The sequence below is a fragment of the Coenobita brevimanus genome, chromosome 69, assembly GCF_032717465.1.
Source record: "Coenobita brevimanus isolate Jiangsu-jjx chromosome 69, ASM3271746v2, whole genome shotgun sequence".
Taxonomy (NCBI): domain Eukaryota; kingdom Metazoa; phylum Arthropoda; class Malacostraca; order Decapoda; family Coenobitidae; genus Coenobita; species Coenobita brevimanus.
In genome coordinates this window covers 30998361-31006914 of record NC_137022.1, presented here as the reverse complement: position 1 = coordinate 31006914, position 8554 = coordinate 30998361, and the positions used below count along the sequence as shown (strand labels likewise).

Below are 8554 nucleotides of genomic sequence, written 5' to 3'. Positions count from 1 at the left end.
AAGGAGGAGAAGAAGAAGACGAAGAAGAAGGAGCAGGAGGAGCAGGAGGAGGAGGAGGAAAAGAAGACGAAGAAGACGAAGAAGAAGACGAAGAAGGAGGAGGAGGAGGAGGGTAGTGTGGGGCTGGTGCTTTCATATACTCATCACGTGGCGACGCAGTACCACTACAAATCAGCATCATCATCTCATACCCTGAATGAACGACACCTGCATTGTGGCGAAGGAATTATTTGTTTATTTAATGTGTTTCTCTTTCCTCGCTTCATCTTCCGTCGAGAGAGAGAGAGAGAGAGAGAGAGAGAGAGAGAGAGAGAGAGAGAGAGAGAATCAGATGAGTAAAATCGTCTGGCGGCAGCAAGAATAATGGCCTAATTCTAGGTGATTTAAAAGGCCTCCTTAACACCTCTTCCTTAGCGATTTATTTTGTCTATTACACGTTAAAATTTCCTTGCATCACAGCACCTCCCTCTCTCTCTCTCTCTCTCTCTCTCTCATGTGGGTTTAATATATAACCCTGTCCTACCTCTTCCCTCCCTCCTCTCTCACTCTGTACGTTCGCTGACCTTTCCGTGTGTGTGTGTGTGTGTGTGTGTGTGTGCGTGCGGTCGTGTTAATGTGCGTGTGCATGTGCGTGTGTGCGAGTAATAGTGCGTGCATGTTTTGGCTTCTGTTCGCGTGATTGTTATCGTGTGTGTGTGTGTGTGTGTGTGTGTGTGTGTGTGTGTGTGTGTGTGTGTGTGTGTGTGTGTGTATTTCACTTGTTGGACAGTCCTAATCTATGTGCGTGTGTATGTATGTATACACGTGTGCACCAATACACAGTATTATGTATACGTGGCTTGGACTACATGTGCTTGTGTGTGTGCAGTTGTGTGTTTACACGTGTGTATGACTATGTGTTTGTGTGTGTACCTGTGTATTTGTGTGCGTGTATATACAGTATATGTGTAAGTATGTGTAAGCATAATTATGTACGTATGTATGCATGTATGTGTATGTATGTAAGTATGGGTGTATGTATGTGTAGGCCTATGTATGTATGTATGTGTATGTATGTAAGTATGGGTGTATGTATGTGTAGGCCTATGTATGTATGTATGTGTATGTATGTATATGTTTATGTATGTATGTCCTTGCATGTACGTGTGTATATGTGTACGCATGTGTACGTGTGTGTACGTGTGGGGTGATGCCCTTCCAGTGACCTCCTGCTTGGGGCTGGAGGGAGGGAGGGAGGGAGAGAAGGAGAGGAGGAAAAGAGGAGGGAGAGAGGGAGAAAAGAGGAGGGAGGGAGAGAGGGAGACAAGAAGAGGGAGAGAATGATGAAAAAAGAGGTAGGAAGAAAGAGAGAGAGAGAGAGAGAGAGACAGAGACAGAGACAGAGAGGAGAGAATGGTGAGGAAAAAATGAAGGGAAGGAAGAAAGAATAAGTGAGAGAGAAAAGGGAGATATTAAGAGCAAGAATGAGGGAGAGAGGGAGAAAACAATGAAGAGAGAGAGAGAGAGAGAGAGAGAGAGAGAGAGAGAGAGAGTCACCTATAAGACAACCCTCAAGCTCCCACCTGTAATTACCTATCCACCTGTTCTCTCTCTCTCTCTCTCTCTCTCTCTCTCTCTCTCTCTCTCTCTCATGAAAAAATCTCTCATTATCCTGGATACATTTTCATTTCATGGACGCTAGTCAAAAAAAAAATCTTCATCACTTGAATTATGGCGCTCGTATTTCAACGTGTATGTCTGTCTGTCTGTTTGCCTGTCTGTGTCTGTCTGTCTGTCTGTCCAATGTTGAACACTAAGTTACGCCTTCTCTCTCTCTCTCTCTCTTTCTCTCTCATCATCCTCACGCAGACTCATAACCAAACTTCTACAGACAATACAAACACCAGTTATAATACGGTATAATTCTCACAAGATGACCCTTGACCTCAGCCTGTGACCTTCATCTTTGACTGGCTGATAACTAAATTTAATCCCTATATTTTTAGCTTACCCTTTGACCTAGAGTAAAAAAAAAAAAAAAAAAGTCAGCCTCTTGATTGACCCTTAACTCTTCCACCAAGTTTGCTTAAGATCTCGTCACTAATTATCGAAAAAAAGAAAAATATTGATGTGCAAACTAAGGAAGAGGACTAAATCGCCATGGAAGAGGTGTTACGAAGGCTACTGCAATACGACTCTTAAATTAAATGGTTAAGTCAATACTCATTACTTACCTTTGTTTTAACTCGGCTTCCTTCCCCCCTCAAGGCTCCCTCATCTGTAGGTGGAGACGGGAGTGGTTAGTGATGGAGAGAGAGAGAGAGAGAGAGAGAGAGAGAGAGAGTAACTGAGGAGACTAAAGGAAAAATTAAGACGGAAAGTAACACACACACACACACACACACACACACACACACACACACACACAGACGTTTTCTTTCTCTAGGTACGCACCGGAGTATCGAAAAAAATATATATATATAAATAACCCGTTTTTTTTTACCTGATGGAACTGGGCCACAAATTGAATAAACTTTGGGTACGGGATAGGAATGAGTCTCCTTGGTTACTAGTCAACTGAACCACACAAGAGGAAGCGAGACAATGGAAGGTAATTCTGGTAGGCAAAGATACTTACTGGCACACACTTAATGCCTTGGTTAAATAGTGGCTGTGAGAGAGAGGGAGAGAGAGAGAGAGAGAGAGAGAGAGAGAGAGAGAGAGAGAGAGAGAGGAAAAGATGGTGCCAGGACAAAAAAGTCTCTCTCCAGCTGGGAATCAGGAAGAGAGTCATTATATTCCCATCTGAGGAGCGGCGTGATCTCTCTCCTGTTTCCTCCTCTCTCTCTCTTTTTCCTGTCTCTTTCACTCTTATATGGTACTTTCTTCTCTCTCTCATTTAACACACACACACACACACACACACACACACACACACACACACTTAGTAATTCAGTTCCACACAACATACTCAGCTATTAAATGTATATAAATAAAAGTTCGTTGTTCATCTATAATCCTTTGAAGCATAATGTATTTTTAAACTACTGTAATCTATTAATGTAGTTTATGTCTATCTGACTGTATATCCACCCTTTTCTAGCCAGACACCTTCATCCCGAAAGGGGTGGACACAAACAAATCGCCTCTACTTCGCCCTGTCCCCTGCCATTTCGCTGCCCTCTTCCCAACTTACGAAAAAAAAAAAATCAATAATTTTAACTGACACGTGTTCAATTAATCAATATATACATTTAAACTGGCCTCTTCCAACATCTTTTATCTTCAGTTTTGTAAAAATTTTCGTAGGTTGTCACTATAAAAAAAAAAAACATAATTTCTTAAACGCATCCTGAAATTTCCATCTCCAATGCTAAGTTGTGACACTAAAAGCAGCATTACAGGTAAAGTAAGACACCGTTCTTCTTCAGTCCATCCATCCATCATCCAATCCTATGTCGCCCCATGAGGAACGTAAGAGCCCGGGCGAGGCAAGTTGGTCCTGACATTTAAGATGAAAGTGACCAGCCTCATTCATCCCTGAGTGGCATTACGTGAGCATTAAACCCCCAACCATCCCTTGGATATAAACCTGCACCGGCTCAATCCGACTGGAGCGCCGTAATTACCCACTAAACCACCAGGCGCCATAATTTTGTTACATGGATACCACCCAGCGTAGTTAATCGTTTCCTGGTGTACAAGAAACCATTTGGCTTGTCACTCAATGTAAAGTCACCCATTGGCAGAAAAAGAAAAGAATGAAGGAATGAAAGACAGAAGAGGGAATGTAAAGTCACCAGTTGGCAGAAGGAAGAGGAAAGAACGAAGGAAATAATGACACAAGAGGATGGAAGGAGAGGAAAGGGCAGACACCCAAAGCAGCACTACATCGAGTGAGTGGATGGTGAGCACTCCCACCCACCACAAATTCTAACTTGGCCCTAAATTACCATTCTTCCACCTTGAATGCTGTGTTGTAACAATGAACTTTAGAATATGATGCTAGTCACGAAGAAGTGCTATGTAAAGGATGCAGAGCCATCGTATAAGATCAGCATGATACTATACCCTGTTTATTCTAACTTGGCCCAGAATTACCACGCTTTCATCTTGAATGTTGAGTTGTAAGAATAGATACACTAGAACATGATGCTAGTCACGAAGAAGTGCTATGTAAAGGATGTAGAGCCATAGTATAAGATCAATACTAAAATGAATCTATATTCTACTATGTTAGAATTGGAGAGAAAGTAAAATAATGATGATAATAATAATAATAATAATTTAAAGTTTACGCTGCATCTAACCCATTCAGTTCATTACGAAAAAAACTATGCAAGGCAGCCACTGACACCGGCGCACCCTGACCCACTGGACCACAAGGCGACAGAAAAACAAAACGATAATAACAAAAACACGTGGTTACAACACCCACGTGGTTTGTTTACTACGCTGCCTGACTCACCCGGAGAGAGAGAGAGAGAGAGAGAGAGAGAGAGAGACCCTTCCACTTGTTTGGCGTTAAGAGGTTTATGGGTAGGTCTGTTTATCACCCACCTCACACCTGCCTCACCCCATCCTGCCTACCCTGCCTCGCCCCACCCCACCCTGCCTCACCCTACCCTGCCTCACCCTACCTTGCCTCACCACACCCCTGTCTCAACCCACCCTACCACGAACACCATTTCTAACACCAGTACTAACAGCACTAATACCAGGTGTAGCAGGACAAACACCTCCTCTAACACCACCTAGTAAAGCCACTCCTAACACTAACACCACTGCTAACACCACATCCAACACTTTAACACCACTAACACCACATCCGACACTATAACACCACTCTTAACACCACATCTAACCCTTGCAAGACCACCACTAACACCAGCAAATATACCAGCTCTAATACCGTAACACCGCTCCTCACACCACCCTCTAACACCAGCCATAACACCACAACACCACCTCAACACCAGGTCCACCCACTGGCCTCTTGGTTGCTCTCTAATTAGATAGGTTTATGGGCTGTGGCAACTTCTAAACACACACCTGCCTCTCTCTCTCTCTCTCTCTCTCTCTCTCTCTCTCTCTCTCTCAGGAACACACACACACACACACACACACACACACACACACACAAAGACAACTGTGTGTACCGAGACATTCACACCTCGCAAAGTTTCACACTTCCACCCTCTCTCTCTCTCTCTCTCTCTCTCTCTCTCTCTCTCTCGTTAAATACACTCAGCACGCACCAGACACCTCATAAAGATGAAGAGAGAGAGAGAGAGAGAGAGAGAGAGAGAGAGAGAGAGAGAGAGAGAGAGAGAGAGAATGCAATGAACTTGATTGGATCTATTAAAGGAATGTAATAATAATAATAATAATAATAAGGCAAGAAAATAGGGGAAGGAAGAGGACGATTAAAAAAAGGGGAAGTAAAAAGAAGAAGGAAGAGGAAGAAGAAGGAAGAGGAAGAAAAAGAAAGAAAAAAGGGAAGAAATTAAAAAAAGCAAGAGATAAAAAGAAAACGAAACTACTACTACTACTAATAATAATAATAATAAGAATAAGAATAATATAATAAATGAAAACTGAGAAGGAACGAAGAATTGGAAAGAGAATTGAGGAAGAAAAAGAAGGAACGAATACACGAAAAAAATTAAGGTGAAGACAGTGACACGAAACTTGGACCAGTTAATCATGTATCAAAATTTATTAACCAGAAAATATGAGCAAAAATTTATTGTTATATTTATTGGATGGGAAGGAGGAGAAGGAGGAGGAGGAGGAGAAAGAGGAGGACAAGAAGAAGGAGAAGAAGGAGGTGAAGGAAAAGAGTAGTAGTAGTAGTAGTAGTAGTAAAAATAATGATGGAGAGAGAGAGAGAGAGAGAGAGAGAGAGAGAGAGAAATGTCCAATGAAAGGAAAGGTCCCCCAACAATTTCAGGAGTCAGCATAATTGTGGGGCAATATACAACTCTCTCTCTCTCTCTCTCTCTCTGCTAGAAATGGTCATGTTTGGCGGTACTAAGAAATAATAATAATAAAAATAATAGTAGTAGTAGTAGTAGTAGTAGTAGTAGTAATATTCAGGTCAAGTTAACCCCTCCCACCTTCCAAACACACACACACACACACACACACACACACACACGCCCAGTCTTTGTGCATAAGTCGTAAAAGAATCATTTCACCTCATTTCAAAGGCGGGTGCATCATGTCCGTCATCTCTCTCTCTCTCTCCAGCCAGACACGTTCCAGATTCTCTCTCGTCTGTCTTTGTCTCCCGTCAACTTTATTCCAAACTCCCCCCCCTCTCTCTCTCTCTCTCTCTCTCTCGTCTTCCAGTCTCTTATCCCTCGTTTCCAGTCAAGATTCCAGACTCCGTGATCACCTAAGGTCTTCCAGTTTTTATCGGTCTGTCTGTCTTCCTCGAAAGGGATATGGAAAATAAAACGAAAAACAAAGATGGCAACTGGAGAAGGAAGAGAGAAACAGATGAAGGAAGGGAAGAAGGAAATAAAGAGAAGCAGAGACTGAAAGCAGGTGGCGAATAAAGAAATAAAGAAGGGATGTAATAAAGAGACATAAAGATAGCGGGAAGAAGGTGGGATTTTGAGAAGACATGAATTCTTGGTTAAAAAATAATGCAAAAAAATAAAGCAGTAGAAGGGGAATGGCATTGAATGAAGGAATAAAAAGGGAGAAAGAAAATAAAGTGAAGACAATTATTAAATAAGAAAGGAAGAAAAAAAGACGAAAGAAAAGGAATGACTGAAGGAAAGGGTGTGAAAGAAATGAACAGAAAAATAAAATATTGGGGAAAGAATAAGAAAGAGAGAAAAGGAAGGAAGGATGGGTTTGAGAAGGGAAAGAAGAGGGTTAGGAGAAAGAAGGGGTAGAAGGAAGGAAGGAAAAAGAGAGAAGGAGAGAGAGAGAGGGAGAGAAGGAAAGAATTATAAAGCAATCAAGGATGGATTAATGATCTCTTGCGTTATCCGGGAGAAAGAGTGAATGGCTTTGCAATGATCGGAGAGAGAGAGAGTGAGAGACTGTATGTTAGAGCAATTGTCAGATATTTGTCTCTCTACTTTTACCTCTCTCTCTCTCTCTCTCTCTCTCTCTCTCTCTCTTATGCAGGATGATTGTGTGGGTCAAACTCCTCATTTTCTTATACCACGTTGAGTACACCGCTTCCCGTTCGATCAGCGAAGTTAAGCAACGTTGGGTCTGGTTAGTACTTGGATGGGTGACCGCCTGGGAACACCAGATGCTGTTGGCATCCCTACGTCAAGTGGGGTTGGTGGAGGATTAGTGCCCCTCCCTGTAAAACAATTAACTCTAAGCCCTTGGCCACCCCGTCTGGGATACATGGCGTCTGGCAATGAATGAATGAAAAACTTTCTTTCTTTTTGTTTTATTCTTACACTATTTGTGCCTCCCTATTTCACTCTGTGCCCTCACCTATCTATCCATCTATCTATTTATCTATCCATCCATCTACTCATCTCTGTATAGTCTTAGTTATCTATCTATTACCGTCAAGACATCAGTCATTCTATAAAAGATTTCCTCCACCCATTGCCCCTATCCCGTGTTATATTGCAGGAAATTTTTAAAACATTATTATAATTGTGTTAAACTTGCGAGACATATAGGTAGCTCTCAGTGATACATATTCTTTCAGGCAACCGCGACTGACACTGCGCATTAATAGATAAACTGATAGATAAAGGAACTCGGCAGGATATTGCATGGTTCAGGCTACCTTGCTACTCCTTTTCACTTTCCTGTCTTTCTTATACTTCAATCCTTCCACTGATTCTCCTCTATTTCAGTCCTGTGTGCGTATCTATCACCACCGACGTTATCTATCACCTGTCTATATATTAGTTTATCTTTTACCGTCAAGTTATCAGTCCAATATACATAAATTTCCTTCCATCACATTACTGTCTACCTAAGAAATGATGCATTATAAATTTTTAGTTTTCAAAAAAAGTAATCTTCAATGGGTTTCCTTTTAACTCTCTCTCTTTCGGGGGATTTTTCTTCTCTCTCTCTCTCACACACACACACACACACACAAAGCCGTTTCTCTCTCTGCGGATGATTGCGTGGGTCATGATACCTTAATCAATATTTCCTCCTTCCTTTCCCTTTTAAATATTTCCTTCCTTATTTAATCTTCTATCTACTTATCTATCTATCTACCCCGTCCCCTCTGTATACATAATTATCTATCTCTTACTGTCAGTCTATCAGTCAATCCTTCCTTCCACCACAATTATTTTCTACTAAAATTAATTGATTTGGATAATATCTTGATTATCATAATTCAGGTTCTTTTTAACTTACTTTCAGTGGTTTATTCTTTTCCCTCTTTATTTTATCCATCACTCCAGCCATCCATTTACCTATCTATCAATGTACTTATTTATCTATTACTGTCTATCTATCGACATCCATCCATCCACCTACCTGCCTATCTCTCTATCTACTTATCTATCCATGACCGTCTATCTATCTAACCAGACGCCTTCATAAATATAAATAGAAAATCCTTAAT

The 8554-nt window shown here is 41.4% G+C and overlaps 1 pseudogene; it reads left to right on the top strand.

Annotated features, from left to right (window-relative positions):
- Nucleotides 1-7148: 7148 nt before the first annotated feature.
- LOC145406255 (5S ribosomal RNA) lies at nt 7149-7267 on the top strand (annotated as a pseudogene).
- The last annotated feature ends 1287 nt before the right edge of the window (nt 7268-8554 follow it).